This window comes from Danio rerio, chromosome 16, assembly GCF_052040795.2.
Source record: "Danio rerio strain M-AB ecotype USA chromosome 16, GRCz13ab, whole genome shotgun sequence".
NCBI classification, from domain to species: Eukaryota; Metazoa; Chordata; class Actinopteri; order Cypriniformes; family Danionidae; genus Danio; species Danio rerio.
In genome coordinates, this window is record NC_141036.1 from 36,544,880 (window position 1) to 36,552,303 (window position 7,424).

The 7,424-nt window shown below is 33.4% G+C and overlaps 1 protein-coding gene and 1 long non-coding RNA gene across 6 annotated transcripts in view; one reads left to right on the forward strand and one right to left on the reverse strand.

Annotated features, from left to right (window-relative positions):
- The window catches only part of fbxl4 (F-box and leucine-rich repeat protein 4), a 420,342-nt gene that overhangs the window by 14,545 nt on the left and 398,373 nt on the right, over nt 1-7,424 (reverse strand). The window lies entirely within an intron of this gene.
- LOC147840337 (uncharacterized) lies at nt 1,039-6,047 on the forward strand. Of its 4 annotated transcripts, none has more exons than XR_015511640.1 (10): nt 1,039-1,127; nt 1,403-1,442; nt 1,733-1,760; nt 2,625-2,681; nt 2,987-3,125; nt 3,232-3,335; nt 3,913-3,987; nt 4,279-4,333; nt 4,405-4,544; nt 4,842-5,953. It is a non-coding gene; the product is annotated as an uncharacterized LOC147840337 (long non-coding RNA). The 4 variants fall into 4 exon arrangements; XR_015511641.1 differs by having other exon boundaries at nt 4,405-4,422; XR_015511642.1 differs by having other exon boundaries at nt 2,990-3,125; nt 4,405-6,047.

The following is a 7,424-nucleotide window of genomic DNA, read 5'->3' on the forward strand; positions in this document are numbered from 1 at the left end:
ATTTTTTTTACAGTTAACATAGAATATGAACTAATATTTAATGAACATATCTGTGTGCTTAGCCAAAACATAATAAACTGGAATAAAAAGTAATTAATTAATGAAACCAAAGACTGTTAAACAGCCAAAAATTATTTCAATGTCAGGGTAAATGTCTGCTTTAGACGGTTTCATGAGTATTGGGCACCTGTCATTGCCTGGAGGTCACTAATCTCAGAATTATATATATATATATATATATATATATATATATATATATATATATATATATATATATATATATATATATATATATACCACAGATTAGAGTTTTAAACAACTATTCTAGCATGAAAAACGGTTAAAACTTCATTTTCTGACGCATATAGAGCCATCGAAGACGGGGCAATTGTCCCAATGTCTAGCCTGAAGACAGGCGCCTCTCGGCGGATATATGAGTAATGAGCGCCGTTACCGCCTGGAGGTCATAGATCTCCGCTACCGGCAAAACACACTTAAAATTACACACAATCTTTACTAACAATCCACAGATTTTGGTTTTGAAGAACTACATTCTCGCATGAAAAAGTGTTAAAACTTTATTTCATTACATAATACAAGCAATATTTATAATATTATGTGCCTTCTCATCCACCATTACAGCTTGATGCAGCTTGGTGCGAAATGAATCCTGGGAGGAAAAAATAATAATTCTCAATACACTCCAAACGAACTTTATTCTGATTGTTAAAGTCAGAGATATGTAATATTTTGAATGGCGAAGAAAAAAAATTAACTTTATATTTCAATGAATATATCACTTTTGCACTGCTTCGGTTCAAGACTCGTGTGACATTGAATCAGATTCAGATATTTTATCAGACGTGTTCATAAGCTCATAGTCATCAACATGCAATTTGTGTACAAGCAGTACACAAACCAAGCAATATGATGAAATATTAATGAATTATATGTCTGCGTCTAACAATATTATGCAAAATGGAATCGGTTTCAGGCGAATTCGACTCTTTACTGTTCACTTAAAGGAGCCGATTCATTGAACAGAACTGACTCGACTCGACCGCAAACAAGCGCCATCACCACAGACAACGCCTGAGTCGTCTCTTCACCCAACGAATTCATCCTCGGTAAGTGTTAAAATGTGACTTTTGTCCGTTAAATGATTGTTGTATGTGTATTTCTGTATAGTGCATGTCATTTAACTGGAATTTACCGAGTACTTTGGTTGTACTCGCACATACAGGGTTTAAGCGCGCCTTTTTTTAAACAAGAAATTAACGACGCCAGATGGTAATTGTAGTGTTTTCTGAGGTAACATAGCATAACGTTAACGTTAGTTCCTGAAAAAAAGAAAGGGAATTTTCTTTAATTAACTTCTTGTTAACTGCATTTTCTGTTTCAGTACAAGACTGAAGTAAAGGTGAAATGACTGTGACGTTAAGGTAAGCTCTGGCTTTCACTTAAGTTAACGTTACGGTTAGTCACCATCATGTACGTTAATTTTGTTCACTGTTACGTTAACGTTAAGTTAGTTAAATAAACTAAACTCATTATGAAACAAGTCTTAACTGTTTTATTAAATGAGGCTTCTAATACAATTCAGTTGTATTATTTTAAACTAACACAGTACATATTGTATATTTCTCACTGGTGTTAATGCATTGCTAACATTTACAAATGAGAACTAATTGTATATTGTCACTAACTGTAGATTTTATTCTTTGGTGTTCAGGTGTACCTGATAATAGCTGAAGTGTGAGGTGAGTGTAAATTCTGATCACACAAATATAACCTAAATTCATTATCACAATCTAAACCTATATATATATATATATATATATATATATATATATATATATATATATATATATATATATATATATATATATGAGCAATTCCAGCGTTATGGATGTGACATTTGCAGTAAAAATTCAACACATAAATTGACAGAGAAAGTATATGTTAACATTATATTGAAAAATTTGATTATATTTTCTAGAGCAACTAGCCACAGAGTTATGGGAGCATAAAAATATCAATCTGTAAATGTGTTTTGTACTTTAAATGAGGAAAATAAGCATGTGTTATGGATGTGACAAAAAAAAGTCTGAGTTTACAGTATACAACACACTTTGTAGAAATTATGTGAATTAAACTGCACAACCCAAAAGAAATAATGCTAATCAAAAGGATTAGAGTCGGCTCTCTACAAAACAAAACTGATTGGTTTTATTTAATTTAATATTTTCACATTTCTGAGGAAAAAGTGTCGTTATGGATGTGACATCTCTGTTGTGGATGTGACGCATGTGAAATTACCATTTGTGTGACTTTGGTAAATCAAATAGAATAGTTTGAAAACATTGACAGATGCATTTTTGAGTATTTTTAAAGTACTGTAAAATACTTGCTTACACAAAAAAAACAGAAATGGTTTCCGTATTTTGGTAAAAACTTAATTTTTTTTCATGGCAAGGTTGACATTTGCACGGAATTGCTCATATATATATAGAGAGAGAGAGAGAAAGAGAGAGAGAGAGTGTGTGTGTGTGTGTGTGTGTGTGTGTGTGCGCGTGTTAGGTTGAGTCTTATTCTACTCTTATTATATTCATATTTTTTTGCAGCCACAGCCACTGATGTTGAAACACTGATGCCAATCACCCCTCTCTTGATTATTAAAGGTAATGTTGAACCTTCCTCGTTTTTATTAGATTTTTAAATGTCAGGTTTTTCACAAATTTGTTGTGAGCAGTTTCTTGTACAAACTCTTTTTCTTCTTCCAGAAGTTCCACCAGTACTTCCAGTCGTAGTAAATATTAGACAAAGATTTTTTTAAACTATAGTTTTTATTTTTATTAGCAATTTTACTGGGCATGTCTGTTTGTTTGCTTGGTTTTTAATAGGCAGAGCATGGAATGTCAACTTTGTTTCTACAAACAAATGTAATTATTCACAAACATCTCTAATTTAGTCTTTCTTTCCCCAGCAGTGCAACATCAAACAAACAGTCTTATTCCTTGGAGGGTCGAGTGGTCATTGGACCTCACCTGGATCTAACGACTGACTTTGGATCTGGTCTGAAACTGAAGTATGCTGAAGATGTCTTTTGCACTCTGGAATTTAAGGTAATGTCTACAATAAATATTGTAACTGAGGGCTTGTTTTCGGGGGGTTAAACAAGGAATGTATAGGAGCACAAGTCATGACTCCCCTTGTCCCCTTGTAATAAAGGGGTGTGTTGCAGACTCAATTTGTTTGTCTGTGCTGGAGACCAGAGCGAAAGCTGTCTTTAAAAGGATGGGGCTCTTATACCATATGTGAAGTTATCTATTCAGGTGAGTGGATTACATACAAGTCATTGCAAATGCATAAATAGTGGGAATTTTTTACTGGGAAGCACAAATTAAGTGAAACTCAAAAAACGTTGAAAAATATTTGGAATATTTACAAAAAAACTTAATTGAAATGAATACAACACAAGTGCTGTATCACTTTAATCAAGTTTTTTGCAAAATTTTCCTAATATTCAAATCATGAAAAATTAGCTTGATGCAAGAAACATCTTGCTAGTATTCAAGAACAAGTACTATGATGTACGTGTTCAATTTGCAATAAGTGTGAACCCAGCATTAGATAATAGTCTGTAAACAGAAGGTGTAAATCAAATCAACTGTTTTAAAATGCTCTGCCAAGGTCATTAAAACCACTATTTGTTGTTAGACTGTTCTTGAATGTGTGTTTGTGATGGAAATGTTTTTCAGATGTTTTTGTTTAAATGATTGCAGTTTGACTGAGCTACAGTATTGTCAGAATGTTCAAACTGAGCTAATAGTAATTTTGCTCTGTAGTGCAGCAGTATTGTCCCAGTAGTGTTGTGTGAAGCTAACTGTTTGTCTGCCCTTTTGCTTATAGGTGCTTTTTGGGCACCAGTTTGGAGATGGAAGACAGACGAAGTCAAAGAAGCAGAGAAGACACATCAACCAGCAAGTGTGTAAAATTATTAGGAAAATGATTCATTTTATATATATATATATATATATATATATATATATATATATATATATATATATATGAGAAAGAGAGAGCGCGCACTCTGAAGCACTGCTTTTTATATGTATGCTACATATGATGTCAGATTTTTTTGTTATTATGTTCTTAGGATTTTTTGAGGCTTCACCTTCACCTTTTGAAAGTTTTCTGAAATGTTTACACAGATGTCATTAAGCTGTTAAATAAATCTGTAAAATGTATGTGTGTTTGTTTTTATTTTGATTTTAGAGTCTTCTCAGATCACCCAAAAAAGAAGATTCTGTCATCATTTACGCATTTTCAGGTTGTTTAGACACAAAGGGGAATATTTGATATTTTTATTCCTGTGTTTAACAAAAAAATCATTTTTAACAGAGCTGGAATAACCTGAGGGTGAGTAAATCAAGATAGAATTTTCATTTTTGTGTGACCTAAATTTGCTTTGAAATTTTACAGCACCAAACTGTTAAATTACAGTAATCCGGGAAATAACTGTAACTTTACAGTTAAATCAGGTATTTAAACTGCAACCTACTGCTAAATCACAGTAATCATATTGCAAATTCACAGTAAAATATAGTTAATTCTACAAGATAATACTGTGAAATCACAGTAACGGACTTTATTATCTACTGTAAAGTTACAATATATGGTTGTAATTTCACAATAATTTAATGTGACAAAACCACAGTAAATTACTGTGAACTACCTCACAATAATTTACTGTGAATTTACATACAGTAATTTACTGTGAAAGTAATGCAATTATTAGCCAGTAATTTACTGTGAATTTAAGGTCAAATTTTTTACAGTGTACAGACAATTTAGCTTGCCCAATTCAGATGTCTTTGGACTGTGGGGTGAACCAGAGCACTTGGAGGAAACTCATGCCAACATGGGGAGAACATCCAAACTCCACACAGAAATGCCAACTGACCCAGCAGAGGCTCGAACCAGTGACCTTCTTGCTGTGAGGCACCAGCGCTACCCACTGCGCCACTTCCATAATATATGTATAAAATAATAGAACAGAAACCTGTAACCACTGACTTGCATGTATTTTTTTTTACAGTAGATGTTAATGGTCACAGATCTCCAACATTCTTCAATAAATCTGTTCTACAGAACAGAAAAAAAACTCAAATTGATTTGGAACAAGTCAAGGGTAAACAATGGTGGGATTTACGTTTCATGTATTGTTAAAGGACAAAAGCAGCTTGTAAAAACAGTGATATGTCCCTCAAAAAAGGTGTAGCCCTTTATATTTTAAAGTTAAACCACACTGAACTGGACTAAACTGAAATTGACTCGGAGAATGACACAGTTTCAATTCACTATAATCTTCTGTGAGAGGCTGCTTTGACACAATCTAAAAGCACTATAGAAACAAAGATAAATTGAATTGATATAGAAGCATAAAAGCATGGAGATTGTGATTTAGTTATTTGTTGTAGCCTGTTCTTGTGACACAATTAGTGAACTATAAAGAAGATCATGGTCGTTTGTGAATTTGTGCAAACTGAGTATTCAAAATGTCTGTGCACATCTCTGGTTTTCTTCCCCCTACTCAGAAAAGGACCGTGACCAAAACCAGTTCATCAGGTTTGTTGAAAGTCAAAACAGAGATGTGTACAGGCACATTCATTCACCTATCATGCAAAATCAATCATACTGTTAAAATCTCAACAACAATATGCTGCTTCATGGTTTAAATAGGTAAAATTCTAAGCTGTGGCGAGGACAGTGTGCATTGTATTACTGGAATGTTGTAATACGGAGGATCCTGACAACAGAATGTGAAAATCTTGAAGCAGGAATTTCTCTTTAAGACAGAAAATAAGTTTGTTAAGTTAAACAAAGTGGTTATGTTGTAACATGATGCTTTGCATTAGTTAAAATAAAAAGGAAGTGATTTGTTCTGCTTATGTATGAGTCAGCAGTTTCTGTTCTGCTCTACTTGTGCCCAAACATTGTACCCAGCACTTCTTCCGTAAAGACACAGCTTGAATGCTAACCACAAATGGCTGAGCTTAATGAACATTGATTTTTTTTTGGAGTGAGCTTTTAGCAGTGAGATTGTCAACTTGCACATGATTATTGCATGAAAAAGCCCCACGAAAGTGCTGACAGTTGAAATTTGAGATGTGAGAATATGAGATTAGGCAGCATCTTGAAAATATGATTTATATCTGTGTGCTTCATTCGGTAATTTGCCGATTACCTTTTATTTAAAATGAAAAATTAAAATATTGATTACATTGCAGAAATAAAATAAATAAATAAATACAAAATTAAAGAAATAAATTAATCTTGAAATGTGCCATGTCACTAAAATTGGCCGTAGTGTACGAGTGTACGTAGTGTACGAGTGTGTGAATGTGAATGAATAGGTGTTTGCCAGTACTGGGCTGGCAAGGGCATCCACTGAGAAAAACATATGCCATGAATAGTTGGCTGTTCATTCCACTGTGGCGACCCCTAATAAATAAGGGACAAAACTGAAGGAAAATGACTGAGCCTAATGAACATTGATTTTTTTTTGGAGTGAGATTGTCAACTTGCACATGATTATTGCATGAAAAAGCCCCACAAAAGTGCTGACAGTTGAAATTTGAGATGTGAGAATATGAGATTAGGCAGCCACTTGAAAATACGATTTATAGCTGTGTGCTTCATTCTGTAATTTGCAGATTACCTTATATTTCAAATAGAAATGCTAATATTTATTATAATGCAGAAAAAATAAATAAATTAATAAATAAATACATTTCAAATTAAAGAAATAAATTAATCTTGTAGAAATGTGCCATGTCACTAAAATTGGCAGTAGTGCGAGTGTGAATAGGTGTTTTCCAGTACTAGGCTTTGTCTGGAAGGACCTCCGCTGAGTAAAACATATGCCAGAATAGTTGGCAGTTCATTCCACTGTGGCAACCTCTGATAAATAAGGCATGAAATGAATGAAAGGTGCCATTTTTACGATCATTTTTACCCAATACAAAAACAATGTTTTAACCCAAGAAGTATTTAGAAATCAATTTTTGGAGAAATAACCAAAATCTATAATCACAACAAATGAAACCATTTGTTAAAAGAAAGCTTTAAATGGCTATATTTTGATTTTAAATCATTCAAAAAAAAGGCGAATTAACATTTTACTCGAAATCACACTTAATAAGACCTGAGAAACTGAGATTTCCTCAAGAGCCTTAATGTTTTTCATATACCTTTAAAATATTATTCACCAGCATGGACCACGCCACACTTTGAGCAAGACTTTATTGTAGGGATGAAAGGGATGGTAAGAGAAGTGTGGGATAAAGGGGAAAGAAAGTAAGAGAATAAACAGCTAGCTCTCTGCAACTTTCACATGGTCGCCCACTGAAGCTAAGCAA